At 42.2% G+C, this 6069-nt stretch overlaps 1 protein-coding gene across 1 annotated transcript in view; it reads right to left on the bottom strand.

Moving 5' to 3' along the window:
* The window catches only part of NRG1 (neuregulin 1), a 130703-nt gene extending 129399 nt beyond the window's left edge, over positions 1 to 1304 (bottom strand). Inside the window, exon 1 of the mRNA XM_031059058.1 lies at positions 1259 to 1304. The gene's annotated coding sequence lies outside the window, so the exon portion shown is untranslated. The remainder of the gene's footprint in view (positions 1 to 1258) is intronic.
* Between the last annotated feature and the right edge of the window lie 4765 nt (positions 1305 to 6069).

Genomic DNA, 6069 nt, shown 5'->3' with positions numbered 1-6069 from the left:
AAGAGAGCGCTCAAGAACAAGAACTTTAAGCCATGGGAAGGGAGGCAGCAAAGTGCAGGGACTACGTTCTTGCTGCGCAAGGGAGAAGGCAAGGCAAGCCCAGCAGAGTCAGTGACCAGCGTGTCACCTTCTTTGAACAAAAAATGGTTCCAATGGTTACAGGACACTTGCTATTAGCTATGTGGTCTCATATATTCCCAGTGAAGCACCAGTGACAGGCTCCACTGAGAACATGAAAGAATATGGGCAGAGCCAACGTCTCTTCTGTCAGGCAGCAATGCCAAGATTTCAGAAGTAGGTCGCCACACACACAGATGCATCAAAGAAAAGGCTGCAGGCATGCTAAATGCAAAATCTGGCAATCACACTGTTTTCCTTGATCTAGCTTACAAACACTGTCATTTCACACTAAAACCTGTCCCTGCCAGACATAGCTTTCCCAAAAAAGCTAGCAGGACCCCAGCCTCTTTGCCAAGGAGGGTATGTGCATCTTGTAAATCCTTGGGTTGCCTGGCTTACACACGTTTATCTACAATTGTCTCAGCCAAAGCCATCAGTAGAGACAAGTGCTTGTATTGTGGCCATATATAAAGTAACTCTTAACAGTTAAATAATGAAAGCAGCTTCTCACTGGGGTCAATTCTAGCAGCATTGCTACTCTGGAAGTATGCAATCTGTAACTGCAGGAAAGATAATGAAAGCAAATTCCATCAGCCTGAAAGGAAACCACCTGGAGAAGGCTCCTAGTATGCCAAGGCAGCTTCAAAAGTGGTTACATTACTGACAGTGAGTTACCTGTCTACACTCACAGACCCTGCAGAGCTGCCAGGAATTGTATGTAGAGCCGTTAGGAACAGAGCAGTCTAGGCAACAGACTTTCCTGAGGGCACATCAATATGCCTATACACTCAGCAAACTCACAAGCAGCTGCTAGGATTTATAGGAGAAGGAGGTAAGAGATTTTTTAAAACATAGCTCCTAACAACACAAACACTTCTTCAGTTGGGCTGCTGCGGCCTGACAACTGTAGGCCAGATTTGCTTCCTCAATACAGCCCCAGGATAGTAAAAAGTATGCTTAACCCTTCTTCATTCATTTCTTGGTCCCTGAAGTAGCTCAAGGTGCAAGCTGATATGCAGAAACAGAGCTGCTGGATGTAGAAGAATTGTTCTCTGTTAAGGAGCTGTTTCAGAGCTGTAGAAGCAATTTCAAGAAGAAATAAAAAGAAAGAGACAGAAAGACTGTTAATTCAACTTACGTGAAGAAGTTTTTGTCACTTCTGTTGATACTGGTATCTTGCTGGTACTCTCTGGAAAACACAAGAGGCAACAAGAAGTTATAATATGGTGTCAGATGATCCTCAAGCAGCATTCAGCTCCAGAATGCACAAGGTAAAGAAAAAAAAGGTGTTCAAAGAAGGAAGCTTAAACTTTGCTCCAGTGGGCAGGGGCTTCAATCAGATATCAGTTTGCAGAAGTTTCTTTTCAGGAAAAAAAACCAAAAAATGATGGTGCCTACTAGCAAAACTGAAGAAAAAAGCCTGCTCCTGAAAGCAGCCAGTTGTTCAATCTCTCATTTTCCTCTGGAAATAACTGATCAGTGGCAACAGGCGAAATCATCCAGATGGCTCTGTTTCTGGAAGATGTCAGTGTGAGTATTCACTCCTTATGCTTCTAGGCAGCTAAATTTTGTGAAGATGTGTCTCTGTTCATATCACTTGAATTGCTGGTAAGTACATCCAATAGTGTCACTTGCCGCTTCAGGGAAATCTTCTGAGCCACACATGCAAACCCTGTCCCTCATGGACTGCTGGGTGCTCTGTGATAGAAATCAAACAGTTGTTTTGCTGAAGAGATGGGAAAAGTTGTGCTTCCATACTGGTCCTCTGTATATATCCATACACTGTTGATACTTACATACTGGCACGGACTGCTTGCACTCACTGGTTGAACCAGCTGATGGCTAAGGGGGATGATGTTGCCATATTCAGATCCTTGCTAATGCAAAATGCGCAGATGGGAGAATGCAGAATGTAGAAAGCCTTTGTTTAGGTTTCACAGACTTGCACAGAGACCTTGTTCCAATGACAGCATTGATTTGCGAGTGCTCTGCTGTCCCCACAAGCCACAACTGCAATTTTTTAGGTGTGAACAAATCACTCTTCAGCTGTATTCATCAACAGTCTTGGACTTTCCCAAGTTCTCAAAACACATTTCAGACATTAAGTGGTGCAGTTCAATGCAGCTGCACAAGTTTCAGCTCTACAGCTGGAGAAAGGCCCTGAATGCCAAGAGAAAAGTCTTGCCCTGAAACCTCAAGGCACACCAAGAATCCCCAAGTAGGTCAAACACACAGAATTTTAAAAATACATCATAAGAGATTTAGGAAAGAGAAACTCCAGAATGTTTTTATTCTGTTTTGTGAATCTGGATTCCAATGGTTCTCTGTTCATTGTCTCCACAGTTCACAGAAACTTGACCAGAGACAAAACTAGTCCAAATGCCTTCCCTTCAACTTCTCTCTCGTTAAACTTTAATATTGGCTCTACATTTTAACTTCTTACTTGCTTGGTCTTCTTTTGTATTTTTTTTCCATTTTGGTAGAGCTTTCTTTGGCAAATGCACTATTTGTCTAGTTAGTACATCCCAGTTTCATCTGACTAATGGGAGAGAACATGTCATGCAGCATTTCCTTGGCAGCCAGTGATGCATGGCATGCAGTGTGTATCATAATTAAAATTTTTAAGATCAAAACCTTTGCATTAGGTCTTGGAACACAGTGGCCTGTAGCCAGGCAGCTTTCAGGACCATTTTTTGGGTATAATGGCAATTTCTCTATTGTGCAGCTGGGTTGTCTGAGCAATTAACCTTTCTTAGTCACGTCAGGAGATGAACAGGTCTGACAGCTGCATAGCTCAGCATCTGGCACTAGTGGAGCAAACTTTTCTTTCACCATTAAAGCAACCATGTTCCATTTAGTGCCTGTGCTGAGCTTGATGAAGCATTTCTTACTGGCAGCCCAGCTGTGTTAGTACAAATGCCGACAGGAAGCTGCCAGTGGAAAAAAAAACACAGCCATGGCCTCCTACACCTGAAACGTGCTGAGAAATACATTTGGAAAACATGTGGCAAAGTCACACTTTACCAAGCCCCACTAATAACATTCGTGTTAGCAACACTAACAGTGGATGCTAAAATTTGGAAGACACAGCATTTGTGCGTATTGCTTACTGCACACAGTACACCACAACCATAAGAAAGACGTTTTACAGTGCGTGGGAAGGCTAGCACAGATCCACATGGCAAGCTATCTGAACACAAGAAGCAAACAAAAAAGAACCTTCTCACAGCAAGCCATCAGTACTTGCCTGAGGTGAAGGAGCTGGGACCATTTTTCAATCGTAATACTTTTGCTGCTGCAGTCTGCTAGGGTATGGAGATGGCAGCCTGCAGCCCTGTCTTCATCATCACATTTAAGTTCCCAGGAGGAGCAGCTACCTCATTACAACCAGTTCTGTCTCCTGGCACTTAGGAATACTAAGTCTTGGTGAAGTACTGTTTCCTGAAACTGAATGCTTGTGCAGGGGCTAACTTATATAAAAATACTGAAGGATCCATGAGAGATCCTTGTTTGGGGATGTTGTAAATAGCAGGCTTCTGCAGCTTCTCAGTCGTATTTCCTTAATACTCAGGCCAGCACCTTCTGCTGTTTAGCCTGACATAACAGGGAAGAACTCCTTCAACTCACACAAGACTCCCAGTAACCCCATGGCCTTGATATATTGATCCATCCTTCCAGGTAGGGAACTTTAACTGGGCTGCTGAGAGGACTTGTTGCATGGGCAACGAGCTCTGCTGTATGGCTGTCAGGCAGGAGGTCCTTCTCCTCTTCAACCAAAACCTTTTCTCCAGGATAACCAAATATTTAAGAGCCTTACAGCTGCTGTTGTGAACAACTCTATGCATGCGCTCACAGCTTTTCTGCCCCCAGTTAGTTTGTCGGAGGCCTAATGCAAAAAAGACTGCTTGAGCAAGCTGACGGAATTTTGGTTGAGCTCACAGGTTTTAGTTCAGCACTTGCAGGTCACTCTGAGAACCCTGACAGGGACAACAACCTGGGTTCTGAAAAGAATTCAGACACCATAGTTCATTAGAACTGCAAACAAGCTTTCTGTCATCCTGAGGTGTACTTTCTGGCAGTGATGTAAGTTTTAAGTCTTTTGAATTGTTTGTGTTGTTAGGGTGATACCATCTGAATTATACAAACAATGACACAAACTAACATACACCTTGAGGAAAGGAGAGCACTTTCTTCATCTCTGTCACTTGGTCTATAGATGCCAGAGCAGAGAGTAGTTGTGTAGAAGGCTGGTCAGGGGCCTCATAGGCATGCAGGCATACGCGGTCAAAGACACAGAGTGATCCAGTGGCCAAACTAACTTTTAGGTTCTAAAAACTATCATACTTTTCCCCTTTTTCCTCCAAGGAACTACTGACCAGAGTCAGATTAAAAGAACATTGCCCTCAGTCCAAGTGTGTCAAATTGCAAGGAAAGGGTCAAGAGTACTCTTAAGGGAGTTGCAATACCAAATTGAGTGATGGCCACATTTCTTTCTGAGACCAAATCAGTGGTCTAAGCATGCTGATTTGCTCCAGGTGAGAATCTGACTCATTATGCCAGCCAGTCAAAAACAAACTATGTCCCAGATTGCCTGAAATTATGCTAGAGAGAAGAGGTACCCTGATTTTCTATTTTAATCAAGTCTTGGACAGAAGAAGGGGCTTTTTCTGCACTTGAAGTATTTCACAGTTTGTCACATGCTCCATGGGTACTAGATACAAGATGTTTTTACTTACTTATTTCTCAGTCACCTTCTTGAAGCTAAGCCACTCTCTGTCTTCAGAAGAGGAAGAGCAAATTAAAATTGAATTAATTATGAGTATCAGATTCTTGTTGATTATTGTATGACTTGGAGGTGGTTACTACTACTGCAAGTCCTATGGATGAAAAACCAAAAGCCTGCATAGGCCACTGTGTAGCTAATGAATTTACCAAGGTTCACCTCTACCTACAATTGAGATACATTAACAGATCACCTGAGTACTTCTAGCACTCATCAATTCAGGCAGAATTGCCCCAGCCACTCACACTGATGAGTCAAACTACATCAACTCACTTCCCAACAGACAGCAAGGAGTAGTGCTCACCCAAAACCCAGCACACAGCCCAGCAGAACCAGCACTGCAGATTTCTGGAATATTTTGAAATATCTCTGCATGAATCCACTCTTTTGCACGCTGAAACATGCTGGGCACAGAAAACATCCTCAGAGAGGCAAAAGAATCAGGCCAACAGGTTTTAATGGAAAAGACTGACACCATGTGCAGATAGAGCATGCTTGACTCTGTATCAAAAAGATATCACTTAGCTAGTTGCCTAAGTTGAGAGCTTTGAGTGTGCTGTGAAGTATTCTGCCAGTGTTATTCAGCAAGCATAATAAGGTCCTATGCTGATGAGAAAATCCCTGAAAAATTCACCATAAGATTTTCGCCTGGGTAAAGTAAGAAATGAGGATGCACAAAAAAAGCAGTTCCTATTGCATTAGCGAACTTGTGTACTATTTATACACCACCAGGAGAACTTCATGCCTCTCTTCTGACCACAATTACAATCTTTCTTAGGTGGGCATACGTGAGTACGAGTGAATGAAAATAAGAAGGCAGCTCATATCCTGTGGGCGCTCATTATAAATTTAAAAGAAAATAGCTCCTATCACTTGCTATTAAGACTGGTAAAAATTGTATTTGTCTAGCTATTTTTATATATGTCACATTTTTAATCCACATGCATTGCTCTGTATACAAAGATTTATATATCTTTCAGTAAAACTGGGAAAATTTAAACGTCTTTGTAGGTTAAAACTGTTTGTGTGGGGTGTGTGTTCATGTTTATGTGTAGCAAAAACTTGCACTAAAGCAAATTTGGCATTTTTAAATAACAACAATGTTTATAATAGTAAAAAGGAAAGGAGTTACTATTGCATTGAATATTACTGTTTTAGACAGAAAA

Source organism: Geospiza fortis, unplaced genomic scaffold (genome assembly GCF_000277835.1).
Source record: "Geospiza fortis unplaced genomic scaffold, GeoFor_1.0 scaffold167, whole genome shotgun sequence".
In the NCBI taxonomy this organism is placed as follows: domain Eukaryota; kingdom Metazoa; phylum Chordata; class Aves; order Passeriformes; family Thraupidae; genus Geospiza; species Geospiza fortis.
The sequence above is the reverse complement of the archived record's forward strand: the minus strand, read 5'-3'. Positions and strand labels throughout refer to the sequence as shown.